This window comes from Danio rerio, chromosome 15, assembly GCF_052040795.2.
Source record: "Danio rerio strain M-AB ecotype USA chromosome 15, GRCz13ab, whole genome shotgun sequence".
NCBI classification, from domain to species: domain Eukaryota; kingdom Metazoa; phylum Chordata; class Actinopteri; order Cypriniformes; family Danionidae; genus Danio; species Danio rerio.
The window spans coordinates 48136329-48150756 of NC_141035.1; positions in this window are offsets into that span (position 1 = coordinate 48136329).

The following is a 14428-nucleotide window of genomic DNA, read 5'->3' on the forward strand; positions in this document are numbered from 1 at the left end:
ACCAAGTAGCATAATATAATAAGGAAATATTAAATTGCAACATCAAGCAGTGTAACGAGCAGTTGTTAATGTCAAAAAATGAATGGAAGTGAATGTGACCGGAAGTCGCGAGACAAAAAGATTCAAATGGCAGCGCCCACTCGTCAGCTGAGAATAAGGTGAATATGAATCTGATAAGAAATGCGCAACATTTTCCCCCTTATAAACATGTTTTATGCGGGAATGTAACTGATATGCTGCAATGGCTCCTTTAAATACGAGATCATTGTAGCGAGTTTTGACGCTCTCGCCGCCAGAGCTGAAGACAGACAGCGTTGTCGCCAGGGCGGCCAGAGTGACCTTGGACGCTCTCGCCGCTTTCGGTGTGAACGTACGGTCAGAATGCAGTTGTTTCGTTTGTTGATGATAAATTACCCCTTGTAGAGCTCTGTCTTCTTTCCTTGTCTTTGGCTAGGCAGAACCTCGGTTTTTAGCCCTTTAAAGTTTTGAATCTGGTAATCATGGGACATTATTTCTTGCACACGACCACACTGAACAACATTGTAGTCATCCAAAGACTTATAGACATTTTACTTCTCTCTTGTAAAATCCCTTGGAGTTTTAATGAGATAGTTGTATATCTGGGGCTGGATGCTTGGCCGTTTCGTCTTATCCAATATCCATTGGGAGGATGCTATCGCAAATGGACCTGTCAGACGAACGCCGCTAACTTTAACGTTAATTTTACAGAATAACTGTGCTTATTTCTGGTTGACAAGCTGTTATAATGCGCTGAAAGCATTGTGTAGATAATATGTAATCAATATAACTAATCTCTAAGACAACAACAAACTCTGTACCGCATTAGATGTCATTCCCTCTCTGTAAATGCTAGCGCTCCTGTTTGTTTTCTACCACCTCCCTGCGCGCGAATCCTGAATGTTTACAAACATGGTCATTCGTCTGACTTTTACAGTATATATATCACAGTCCTGCAAAACAAAACAATAAATAGTCAAAATATTCAGATATAAATAGTTACAGTTACTCATTTTATTCCAAAGTGAAACCACAATTCCTTACCAAGCGGCCAAACTAGATCTTCATGCCTCATCTTCATAGCTCAGTAAAAACAGACACAGCAGTATCACCGTGTATTGGCTAAATACTCCTCCAACTGCAGCATTACGGTAACAATTTAAAATAAAGTGATGATTTACCATATTTATACAGACGCTGTCCCTTTAAATAGCTTCTCTGAGCTATGGAACTGCAGTTCGACTACTTTAAATTATGAGTAGTTTGTTGCTTGGCGAGCTGGAGCTTCACACACACACACCGCAGCAACCGCGACACTAGCCAAAATCAAATCAAACACACTGAAACATTCCACTAATGTTTCAGAACAAAAAAAAAATTCATCTGTATGAGGAGAGGGAGAGAAAGATGTTGTGGTTTTGTTGCTCTGAAATGCATGAACCCACAAGCAGCCCGGCAGCCTTCCCAGACAACAACTATATTTCTGACGAGCACTCTAATGCAACCACAACACACACACGCAGACACACACTGGAAGGCTTACGGGTCTAAAGATATCTATGGGTTGAGGGGGTTAACAAGCCAACAAGCTCAGATTTATGATGTGTTCGAGAAGACATTAGTCAAACTGCTACTGACACACACACACACACACACACACACACACACACACACACACACACACACACACACACACACACACACACACACACACACTTAAATTGGCTTGTTTAATTGGCTGATTTGAACAAAGTAATTGAACTGATTTGCTGAACGCTTGCATGAATGATTTCACTGGTTTCCAGAACCGAAGGTGTTTCCGTCTCACTTGAATCATAGATTAGATCTCAATAATTGTTCCTTATAATGATATAATTGACTTATGCAAGACAAAAATGTGCTTTAAAATAGGCTAAATCTGTGTTAATGCACACGTTTTGGTCTTAAATTGTCTTATATTGTGCTTGTTTCAACATTTACTTTAAATATTACCCTGATTTATGGTTTTAAATCGTTATAATAAGCAAAATGTCAAATAATAATAATAGTTTTTATCTGATTAATTGAAAAAGATCAGACTTTTTGCCAAACAAATAACTTTATATCTCACAATTCTAACGTTTATCAATGCAATTATGATTTTTCCCTCAACAGTACAAATTTATATCTCACAAATACCACCTTTTTCCCACAATTACATTTAGATCTTACAATTTATGTCTTTTTATAACTATAATAATGAGTATATTTCTTATAATAATGACTTACTCTGTATAATTGATTTACCCAAGACAAAAATGTGCTTTAAAATAGGCTTAATCTGTGTTAATGCACACGTTTTGGTCTTAAATTGTCTTATATTGTGCTTGTTTCAACATTTACTTTAAATATTACCCTGATTTATGGTTTTAAATCGTTATAATAAGCAAAATGTCAAATAAAAATTATAGTTTTTATCTGATTAATTGAAAAAGATCTGACTTTTTGCCAAACAAATAACTTTATATCTCACAATTCTAACGTTTTTCAATGCAATTATGATTTTTACCTCAACAGTACAAGTTTATATCTCACAAATACAACCTTTTACCCACATTTACATATTTAGATCTTATGATTTGTCTTTTTATAACTACAATCACAAGTATATTTCTAATAATTAAGACTTTCTGTGTATAATTGACTTATGCAAGACAAAATTGTGCTTTAAAATAGGCTAAATCTGTGTTAATGCACACGTTTTGGTCTTAAATTCTCTTATTATTGTGCTTGTTTCAACATTTACTTTAAATATTACCCTGATTTATGGTTTTGAATAATTATAATAAGGAAAATGCCAAATAAAAAGTATAGTTTTTATCTTATTAATTGAAAAAGAGCACTTTTTTATAAAAAAACAAGTGTATATCTTACAGTTCTAATGTTTTTCAATACAATTATGATTTTTTCTTCAAATTCTAACATTTTTCCCACAATTACGTTTATATCTTACAATTTATGTCTTTTTATAGCTATAATAGCAAGTATATTTCTAATAATAATGACTTACTCTGTAAAATTGATTTACCCAAGACAAAAATGTGCTTTAAAATAGGCTTAATCTGTGTTACTGCACAAGTTTTGGTCTTAAATTGTCTTATATTGTGCTTGTTTCAACATTTACTTTAAATATTACCCTGATTTATGGTTTTAAATCGTTATAATAAGCAAAATGTCAAATAAAAATGATAGTTTTTATCTTATTAATTGAAAAAGATCTGACTTTTTGGCAAACAAAAAACTTTATTTCTCACAATTCTAACGTTTTCCAATACAATTATGATTTTTACCTCAATAGTACAAGTTTATATCTCACAAATATCTTTTTCCCCACAATTTCATGTTTTTATCTTTTGATTTATGTATTTTTATAATTATAATAACAAGTATATTTCTAATAATAATGACTTTCTGTGTATAATTGACTTTTGCAAGACAAAAATGTGCTTTAAAACAGGCTAAATCTGTGTTAATGCACACGTTTTGGTCTTAAATTCTCTTATTATTGTGCTTGATTCAACATTTACTTTAAATATTACCCTGATTTATGGTTTTAAATAATTATAATAAGGAAAATGTCAAATAAAAAGTATAGTTTTTATCTTATTAATTGAAAAAGAGCTCACTTTTTGCCAAAAAACAAGTGTATATCTTACAGTTCTAATGTTTTTCAATACAATTATGATTTTTCCTAAATTTTAAAAGTTTATATCTCACAAATACGACCATTTCCCCATAATTACATGTTTAGATCTTACAATTTAAGTCTTTTTATAACAATAAAAACAAGTATATTTCTAACAATTATGACTTACTGTGTATAATTGACTTATGCAAGACAAAAATGTGCTTTAAAATAGGCTAAATCTGTGAACAAGTTTTGGCCTTACATGTTCTTATTAATGCCCTAATTGTTTCTCATAGACACTGACACAATTGACTCACTGTATTTGTGTCTATTTATACTCCTCAAAGAATTTAAGGCAAACTTAACAAGACAAAAATCTACTTTAGGACTACTAGAAAAGCAGAAAAAAATCCACTGAGACTCATGAGCTTCCCTTAAAGCACAAAAAAGATCTGATTAATATTGTAATTACTTCTCGAGCAGCGTTTGAGCAGGAGTTACACATCAACATGTTTGCTGAACCTGTTTAAACAACAACAAGTGTTTGAAGTAAATCAGATTTAGAGTTTGTGTCCATGACAACATGAGAATGTGTTGCCAGGCTGCTGGACACAGAACTAATTAAGCAGGAAAGTTTTACACCACTACAACTCTCTCTCTCTCTCTCTCTCTCTCACACACACACACACACACACACACACACACACACACACACACACACACACACACACACACACACACACACACACACACACACACACACACACACACACACACACACACACACACACACACACACACACACACACACACACACACGTACAGTATAGTCACACACACAAACACAAGCATACACACACACATACAGATACAAACACAAACACACAAACACACACACACACACACACACACGTATCATTCATAGACAAAATACACAAACACAAACAAATTCTCTCTCTCTCTCACACACACACACACACACACACACACACACACACACACACACACACACACACACACACACACTCGCTCACAAACATACACAAAAACACCCTCCCACACACATACAGACACACTAATGCTTACACCCATGTACTTACACACACACACACACACAAGCTTACACGCTCACACACACACATACAAACACACACACACAAATACACAATCATACTCGCGCACACTCATATTCATGTATACTCACTCACATACCCAAGCATACACACACACACAGACATACACAAACACACACACACAAATACATGCACATATACATACATACATACAAAATTACAGATTTTGTTCCATTACGACAAACACACACACACACACACACACAGCCACACACGTCCAGTATAGTCACACATACAAGCACAAGCATACACACTCACTCACACACATACAGATAAAAACACACACATGCATTATTCATAGACAAAAATACACAAACACACACAAATTCTCTCTCTCTCACTCATACACACACACACACACACACACACGCACACTCATACAGAAACATACTTAAACTCTCACACTCACACTCACACACACAGTACATACATACATACAGACACACACACACACACACACACATACACTATTCGAGATTCTGTTCCATTACGACACACACATGCTCACACGCACGTATAGTCACTCACAAACATACACACATACATTACATACATACAGACACACACATACAGATTCTGTTTCATTAAGACACATGCACACACACATATAGTCACTCACAAACATACACAAGCGCGCACACACACACACACACACACACACACACACACACACACACACACACACACACGTCATTAGACATAACACAAAGAGCATGTTTTTATCTTGTTGATGTAAGCGCTCCTTCTGTTTGGTCTTGGATGTGCTCCACAGCAGCTGCTGCACACGCGTTTACTCGGCTGAAAGAAGACGTTCATACCAGACACTTCTATTCTGTCATTTACACAGAATTACACTACTCTATGCACCTTTGGAGCTCAAATCAAAGACTTACACAAACAATTTGAGAATTGTTTTGCAGAAAACGTGAATAATATATGTTTTATTTGTTTTCCTACCAAATATTGACTTACTAAAGCATCTAAAGTAAAACACGAATACACTAGAGTTGGATTTACTTCATATTTTTAGGTAAGTGGGCGCAAACTATTTATATGCACTCATAACAGATCACTGCTGCTTGTTTTAACATACCCGTTTAAAATGAGCTGAAAAAAACAATTCTTGTCATTTCTTTGGACAATTTATTTGTTTTATGTTTGATCCACTTAAATCAGTACGCCATTAAGTTAACTTAAAAGGCACCTATGGTGAAATATCAACCCGGGCTCATTATGGAAACGTAGCCCCGCGGACGTTTCTGCGGGCCGCGATTTACGTACCGGGAGGTACGTATTCGAGCGGTTTTTGTTTTTGCGGATCCGCGAGAGGCTGCTGTGCGCGCTTTTTTACGTCTCGGGCGCCTCTCAGGAGCGCGCGCCGTTCTCACGCGAAAAGCCGCCGGATCGCCGCCCTCCTCTTCCTCCTCCTCCTTCCCTAAACCCGAGCGACGATTCGCAAAAGCAGTCCAAAAAAAAAAAAAAAAGCAAAAGCCCTCGTCTTCGATCGCGTTTTCAGATCCCGCCGCGTTCTCGCCCTTATTTTTCGGATTCCGTTTTTCGTCTTAGCTGATTTCCGGAACCGCTGTTCCCCGGACTCGATCCCGGTCGTCGTCCCCGCAGCCTACGCCTCCGGGGCCTCCGCTCCGCCGACGCAACGCTGTGAGCTAAACGGACAAACTAGTTGCAAAGGGAAAGCCATCCACACGGAGGCGAGCCGTTGGCCGGCGAGCGCGAAGAGGAGGGGCGGAGCGGCGCCACACCGCCCGGCAGCGTTCGCTCGAAAAAAACTAAACGCGTCCGCGGTCTCCAGAAACGTCCGCGGGGCTACGTTTCCAGAATGAGGTTGGGTTGTGAAATACCTACTTTTCAAGTTGTTTGGACAGACGTGTGTAGGTGTGTAGTGTATATACTGTCATATTGGGGTGATGTAAAGACACTCAGTGCTGTTTTTTCAATTTAACAACATAAAAACGGTGGACCAATTGGAGCGGTTTTCAGAGCGACCGCAACTTTACGTAGGAGTATGGTCCCCCCGCCCACCAATATTGATTGACAGGCGCGCGTCATCATATCCTCGGTTTGTTGTTTTACGTCTACCATTTTCAGCTCATTGGGCTCAACACAACATCACCACATTATCACTCTAATCGGAATTATTGGTTGTACCTTCAGGTAGGTTTGCAAACATGTGTACTTTTCATTGCGTTTACCTTAAACTTCAGTCGTTTGCATTTCTCACGTTCACAGAAGCTCCCTGTGATCTTAAACTAGGTGCAGCTGGAAAATGCGAGCGCGTTGCCTCATGTGCGCATCCCTCCATTGGAAATAAAATAACACACTTGCCTGCAGGTCGCACACCAGAAGCGCCTCTCTGTGTGGCATGACGCTGACACAGCCCCATGCGTTTTGGAATTCTGGGCGTGGGTTTCTGTCAGGGTGCACACGGCACCGCTTCAAGTTGGCGGCTGGGTGCCGCGGACAGCCGCCAACTTGGGGAAACCTGTGTTTAGAGTTCTAAAATGTGTGGCGCGACGATTCAGGACACTTCATGTTTCTGCCGCGCCACTGAGAGTGTCTGGTGTGCCGTGTCACGGCTTCGAGCGGCACATCCAGTGCCTCAGTCAAAGTTAATTCAGTGTGCGTGGTTATTAGTCTCGGTGTACAAGCTCGGCACTTTAAACTCGCACACAGTTGGCTGTAAAACTATACAAAGACACAAATGATTGTGTACTCTCTGCTTGGTCTGTGTCTGAGTCGTACATGTACGGCTGAATGCTGATCCTCTCACTCATGCTTCTTCTCTCAGTCTGCCTGTCTGTTGCAAACACAGATCGGGGGAGCTCTTGGCTCCGCCCTCTTGTTACATAGGACGGGAAGCTGAAACTAATTTTCATGTGAAGCAACACTCCCCTAAAACAGCGAGCTGTGTACACACCCCCAAAATAACACTCTTTAGCACATTATAATAAACAAATCTGAACTGCGTTTTAAACTGAACCTAAACTGGCACACCCAGAGAACCGTAATATTAATATTAAATCATAAAAAGGGGTAAACTATGTGCCCTTTAAGCATTTTGTGTTGAGAAAACCTCAAGAAATTGTGTTGGTCCAACTACCTGGGGTGCGATTCCCAAACAACTACATAACTCACGGCGGAACTATCATAGTGCGATGCATCAATTGGCAAATGAGTGATGTAGTGACGAGTGTTTCCCAAAACCTGCAGTTTCTGTCGCAGATCCATCGCTTGAACCACGTTAGTTATAACGTAAAACGCCCAAAATGATGCTCTAAACGGGGGTGGTAACTACTTCTGTAGAGAAGAACCCCATAATTTATTTGTGCACACTATATTGTTTTACGCACACACTGCACAATAGAAGATTGGAGAAACGTTGCCTGCTCTGATGAGTCTCCATTTCTGCTGCCACATTCGGATGGTCGGGTCAGAATTTGGCGTCAACACCATGAAAGTCATTCTGCCTTGCATCAACGGTTCAAGTTGTTGGGAGTGGTGTGTAATGGTGTGGAGGATATTTTCTTGGCACCCTTTGGGTCCATTAGTACCAACTGAGCATTGTGTCAACGCCACAGCCTACCTGAGTATTGTTGCAGACCATGTCCATCCCTTTATGACCACAGTGTCTCCATCTTCTGATGGCTACTTCCAGCAGGATAACGCACCATGTCATAAAGCGTGAATCATCTCAGACTGGTTTCTTGAACATGACAATGAGTTCACTGTACTCAAAATGGCCTCCTCAGTCTCCAGATCTCAATCCAATAGAGCACCTTTGGGATGTGGTAGAACAGATTGCCATCATGAATATGCAGCCCACAAATCTGCAGCCACTGCATGATGCTATCATGTCAATATGGAGCAAAATCTCTTGTTGAATCTACGCCACGAAGGATTAAGGCAGTTCTGAAGGCAAAAGGGAGTCCAACTTGGTACTAGTAAGGTGTAGCTAATAAAGTGGCCAGTGAGTATGTATCTCATGAAATATGCTTAATAATGACTCAAGTAATTTAGGTTAACTTCAAATCAAACTAAGAGACTTTGAAATGTACGACACATACATGATGATATTATTATTATTATTAGACCTTGGAGTTAAGTTAAATAAAAAATACAAATATATTTAAGCTTTTATTTGATAAAATCATGTTGGACCAACTCAATTGCGTTTAATTGTGTGAATATTTTTTAGGTTGGTGCTCAACAAATTTATTAAATGGATATTCTGCCTTCAACTAAATTGAGTTCATCCAATGAGTTATTTTTTTGGGATGTGGGCCGAATTTAAACCAATTAAATTCAGTAATTAAAGTAATGCTTCAACTTAATTCGTTTAAATTCAGCCCGTATAAATTGTTTGCAACCACTTACCTTAAAATATGTGTTAAAGGGCACCTAGGTTACCCCTTTTTTCAGATTTAATATAAGTCGTTTGCGTCTCTAGAATGTGTACATAAAGTTTCAGATCAAAATACCCATCAGATTTTTCATTATACCTTTTACAAGATGCTGTTTTATACTGATTTCCAGCAGGGGGTGGTTTTGTCGTACTGCGCCTTTAAGCTTTTTCTTTCCTGCCCACTATTTCTACATGCCTCCTCCCTCAGCTGCATCAGACAACAGACAGACTTAAAGGAAGAAGGTCTCACGTAGCGTTTGTGAGATACTACAGTAAGAACTAACCTTTACTAATCAGTATTGTGAAGTTGCATTGATGAGTCACACACAATATCGTTACAAAATTAATGCGCGCGCCCGCGCACACACACACGCAGTCAGACAGACAGACAGATCGCGCTTAGCTTAGTTAAGGCTAACCTCAAGTACTGTGTGGATATCTGTTATGCTAATGTACAAAATAAACCTGATTTAACTTCCACAAACCGGGATTGAAGCGTCTTCTTTTATAATTGTTCTGACACGCGGCTGTGCTGATGAAGTAAAGCTGGAGTAAAACGCTGTAATTAATTACACACATACTCTGTTTTAAAACACTTTAAACATGTGAAACTTACTCTTAATCACATTTGATGATGATTGCTGATCCTAGCGAACAGAACAGAGCTTTTATTCCCGGTTGCTTTGCGTATGCCTGTCTGGTCTTGTTGACATATACACGCGACTACCGGAACATGTTAATGCGCGCAGCTGTCAATCAATTCGGTAGGCGGGGGGAATCGCACACCTACGTAATGGTGTGATCGATTTGAAAACAGCTCCAATTGGCCGACCCTTTTTTTTGTAGTTAAATTGAAAAAAAAGGACTGGGTGTGTTCATATCACCCCAGTATGACGGTCTATACACTATACCAACACACAGATCTGTCCAAACAGCTTGAAAAGTAGATTTTTTACCATAGGTGCCCTTTAAATCCAATCAATAATTTTGTTTTCAACGTATTGTTTCTAAAAAAATGAATTTAAACATCTGAAAACATGGTGCTTTTTTTAGTTTGAATGAACCATAACTTTTGTTTTAATCTGTAAACTACCAATGACATTTTTTTAGTCAAATTAAAATAAAATATGGTGTCATTTAGAGACATTTTCGGCATTAAATAATGTATTCAAATGTTTATTAACATATTTATTAACAGCTACTTTTAAAGAAGTAATGCAAGACGCTAATATAGTATGCAGATTGCAGTGCAGTTGTCCACTGTGACACATTAGTGCTAGACTGTGGTGTCTTTGGTAATGACTTTATTGAAGCGGTAATGACTTTAAATCAGCCCGATGTGTGAAACACAATAGACTATTGCAGAGTCATTAGGAGTTAATGATGCACTTCCAAAAACATGTAAATTAAATGGATACTTGATGCAATATCAGGAGCGGTTATGTTAATTACATGTTAATTACATAACCACAAATGTCATCGGAAATGATTGGCTTTTAAAGAAAACAAAGTAATTAGAAAGTTACCGATTACTTTTTTAATTCAGTCTTGGATTAGTGGTGAAAAAAAGCATCTTTTAAACCCGTTTTAATTTTTATTCTTTGTTACTTTTATTTCTCAAACTTGTATTTTATTTTCTTTGTATTTCTTTTATTCTTATTTATGTTAAGCACTTTGATTTACCGTTGTGTATAAAATGTGCTATATAAATAAACTTGCCTTGTCTATACTCATTCATTCATTCTCCTTCGGCTTGTTCTCCAATTTATCAAGGGTCACCACAACAGAATGAACCACCAACTATTCCAGCATATGTTTCATGCAGCGGATGCCCTTCCAGCTGCAACATAGTGCTGGGAAACACCCATACAATCTAACAGACACACACAAACTCGTACACTACAGCCAATTTAGCTTATTCAACTCATCTATTGCGCATGTGTTTGGACTGTGGGGGAGACCAGAGCACCAGGAGAAAACCCATGCCAACATGGAGAACATGCAAACTCCATGTAAATGTAGCCTTAATTCACCTCTTAAAGGGACAGTTCACCCACTAATGAAACATTTAACTCATCCTCCACTTGTCCCAAACCTGTTTGTGTTTCTTGCTTCTGTTGAACACAGATGAAGATATTCTGAAGAATGCTGGAAAGCAGCCATTGACTTCCATAGTATTTTTTGTTGTTGTTGTTCTTACCATGTCAACAACGGCTGCTCTTTTCTGACATTCCTCAGAATATCTAGTTTTGTGTTCATCAGAAGAAATAAAATCAGTTTACAACCACTTGAATATGAGGGAATGATGAGGACATTTTCATGGGTGAAGTTTCCCTTTAAATCTACGCTTGTTTATTCATTCATTTTTCGTCGGCCGAGTAACTTATTTTTCAGAAACTGTCACAACAGAATGAACTGCCAACTACTATAGCATATGTTTTACACAGCGGATGCCCTTCCAGCTGCAACCCAGTACTAGGAAACACCATACACACTCATTCACACACACACTCTGGCTAATTTCGTTCATTTAATTGCCCTTTAGCGCATGAGAGAGATAGAGTTTTTATTTTGATTGCCATTTCAGCTTCTATGGCTGTGTCATGGCAAAAACAGATCAAGGTTACCACATTTTATAAATACCACTTTTCTATATTTTTAAAAAAAAGTCTTTATAATTAAAAGTCTCATCGTGACTTGACTTAAAAAATAAATTAGATTTCCTATTTCTTGCTGAATTTCAAAAAGTTTATTTTCTGGGCACTGATCCCATTCTTCCTATAGCACATGTGTTTGGACTGTGGGGGAAACCGGAGCACCTGGAGGAAACCCACACCAACACTAGGAGAACATGCAAACTCCACACAGAAATACCAACTGACCCAGCCGGGACTCAAACCAGCGACCTTCTTACTGCGAGGCCACATTGCTAACTACTGATCAACTATGCCGCCCATCTACACGTGTATTTCTGGCAAAAAACAAGAAATAAACACGAGTGAAAGTTTTAAGTGTTACAAATGATGTTTACAACAGTTCTACGTTTAAATTTGACACTCTCAATTACCTTCTTCTGTCACAACAACATTTACATTTGTAATTTGTAAAACGTCCAACCAATAATGAAACTTTTGTCCTTATTTACCCACTCTTTACTTGTTTTAAACTTTTGCTTCATTTCGTTAAATGCAAAAGAAGATATTTTGAAGACATCCGAAAACCTGTAACCATTGAGTTCCATATTATTTGTTTTTCCTGCTATGGAAGTCAATGGTTACAGGTTTTTCAGCATTCTTCAAATTATCTTCTTTTGTTATCAACAGAAGAAATAAAAACTCATAAAGGTTTATAATCACTTTAAGGTCAGTAAATAGTGAGTGATTATTCATTTTGGGGTGAGCTACCCCTTTAATTTGCCCCAGGTCTGCTTTTCCTTAAGGAACTATACTTATAGCTGCAACACATTACTGAGAAACACCCATACATACTCATTCACACTCATACACTACGGACTATTTAGCTTACCTAATTCCCCTATAGCGCATGTGTTTGGACTGTGGGGGAAACCGTAGCACCCACAGAAAACCCACGCCAACATGAGGAGAACATGCAAACTCCACACAGATTTGCCAGGACTCAAACCAGCGACCTTCTTGCTGTGAGGTGACATTGCTACCCACTACGACACCCCATATTATATATAAAATAAGGAACTAAAATGACATACAAGCTAAAAAACTAAATGTTCCAAATAAAATGTACAAAATAAGCATGTATTATTATAATATGCTCTTTTGCCGTTTTTAATTATTTGTAATAATCAGTAGACCCCTTCAAATATACTGGTAGGAGATAATTATTAGTCATAAAGTAAAGATACGTGAAGTGACAGACAGACAGGCAGACATACAGATAACAATAGTTCTACTGATTGTAATCTATCATTAATCTGGTAATGAGCAACGATTTGCTGTGGCTTCAGTCATTGTTGGGATGCTCTTATTCATATATAATACTGGAAACCTGTAACTATTGATTTCAATGGTATTGGTTTATCCTACTATGAAAGTCAATGGTTACAAGTTTTCAGCTTTCTTTGTTTTTGTTTACATATTCGCCAAATCACTCAGCCCTAATTCAGAGACAACTAAAATACACATACATACAATCTAAACACATATTCACAGACAGACAGATGGGGAGATTACAGTAGTTCTACGGGTTGTAATCTATTATTACTGTGGTAATGAGCAAAAAATTACTGTGGTTTCAGTCATTGTTGGGACTCTTTTCTATTCATATACAGAAAGTTAAAAACCTGTAACTATTGACTTCCACAGTATATAATTCAGAGACAATCATAACCTAAATACACAGACATACAGTATAAACATGGGTAGCCCTTTAATATTCATACAAAGAAAGTTGAAAACCTGTAACCATTGACTTCCATAGTATTCATTTTACCTACTATGGAAGTCGATAGTTACAGGTTTTTAGCTTTCTTTCTTTTTGTTTACATTTTTGCCATATCGCCCAACCCTAGTTCAGAGACACCTATCTGACGGGCTGTTGAAGGGCCGCCCTGACAAGAACTGCACCCCAATCTATGGCCTCATTAGCATTTTAATAGCTGCTCCACGGATACCAGCCTGCTTGTCTCCTCTTTCCCAGTTCGTCGTTTAAAAACTGCTAATTACCGCTGACCTCCGGCCGCCGGGGTCGCAGGAGGGGGTTGGGAGCAGGCCGGGTGTCGGGCACAGGCTTTTATTCGGATAGTTAGAGAGCAGTGAGGCGAAACAGAGGGAGGAGACGCATCAATCTAACGCTTGTAATCTGGGTTCAGACCCCAAATCTCTGACTAAAGGAGAGGTTTCTTCACACGAATCACTTTAATCACAGGCTGGATCCCTGCTGCAGAAAACTAGCTTTTTTAAGATAACCCAAATATCTGCTTTAGGTTATCTGTCGGCGTGGAAAAACTAATCAGAGACAAGAATGCAAAGTTTGTGTGTACGCATGCAGGACAATGATATAAAACTACCATCTCACTTCAATTCAGTTTAATTTTTCTTTATTTCTATAGCACTTTTAAATGTAGATTGAGTCAAAGCAGCTTAACATAGAAGTTCTAGTAAACTAAAACTGTGTCAGTCCGGTTTTCAGAGTTTAACTTTAGTTTAGTGTGGT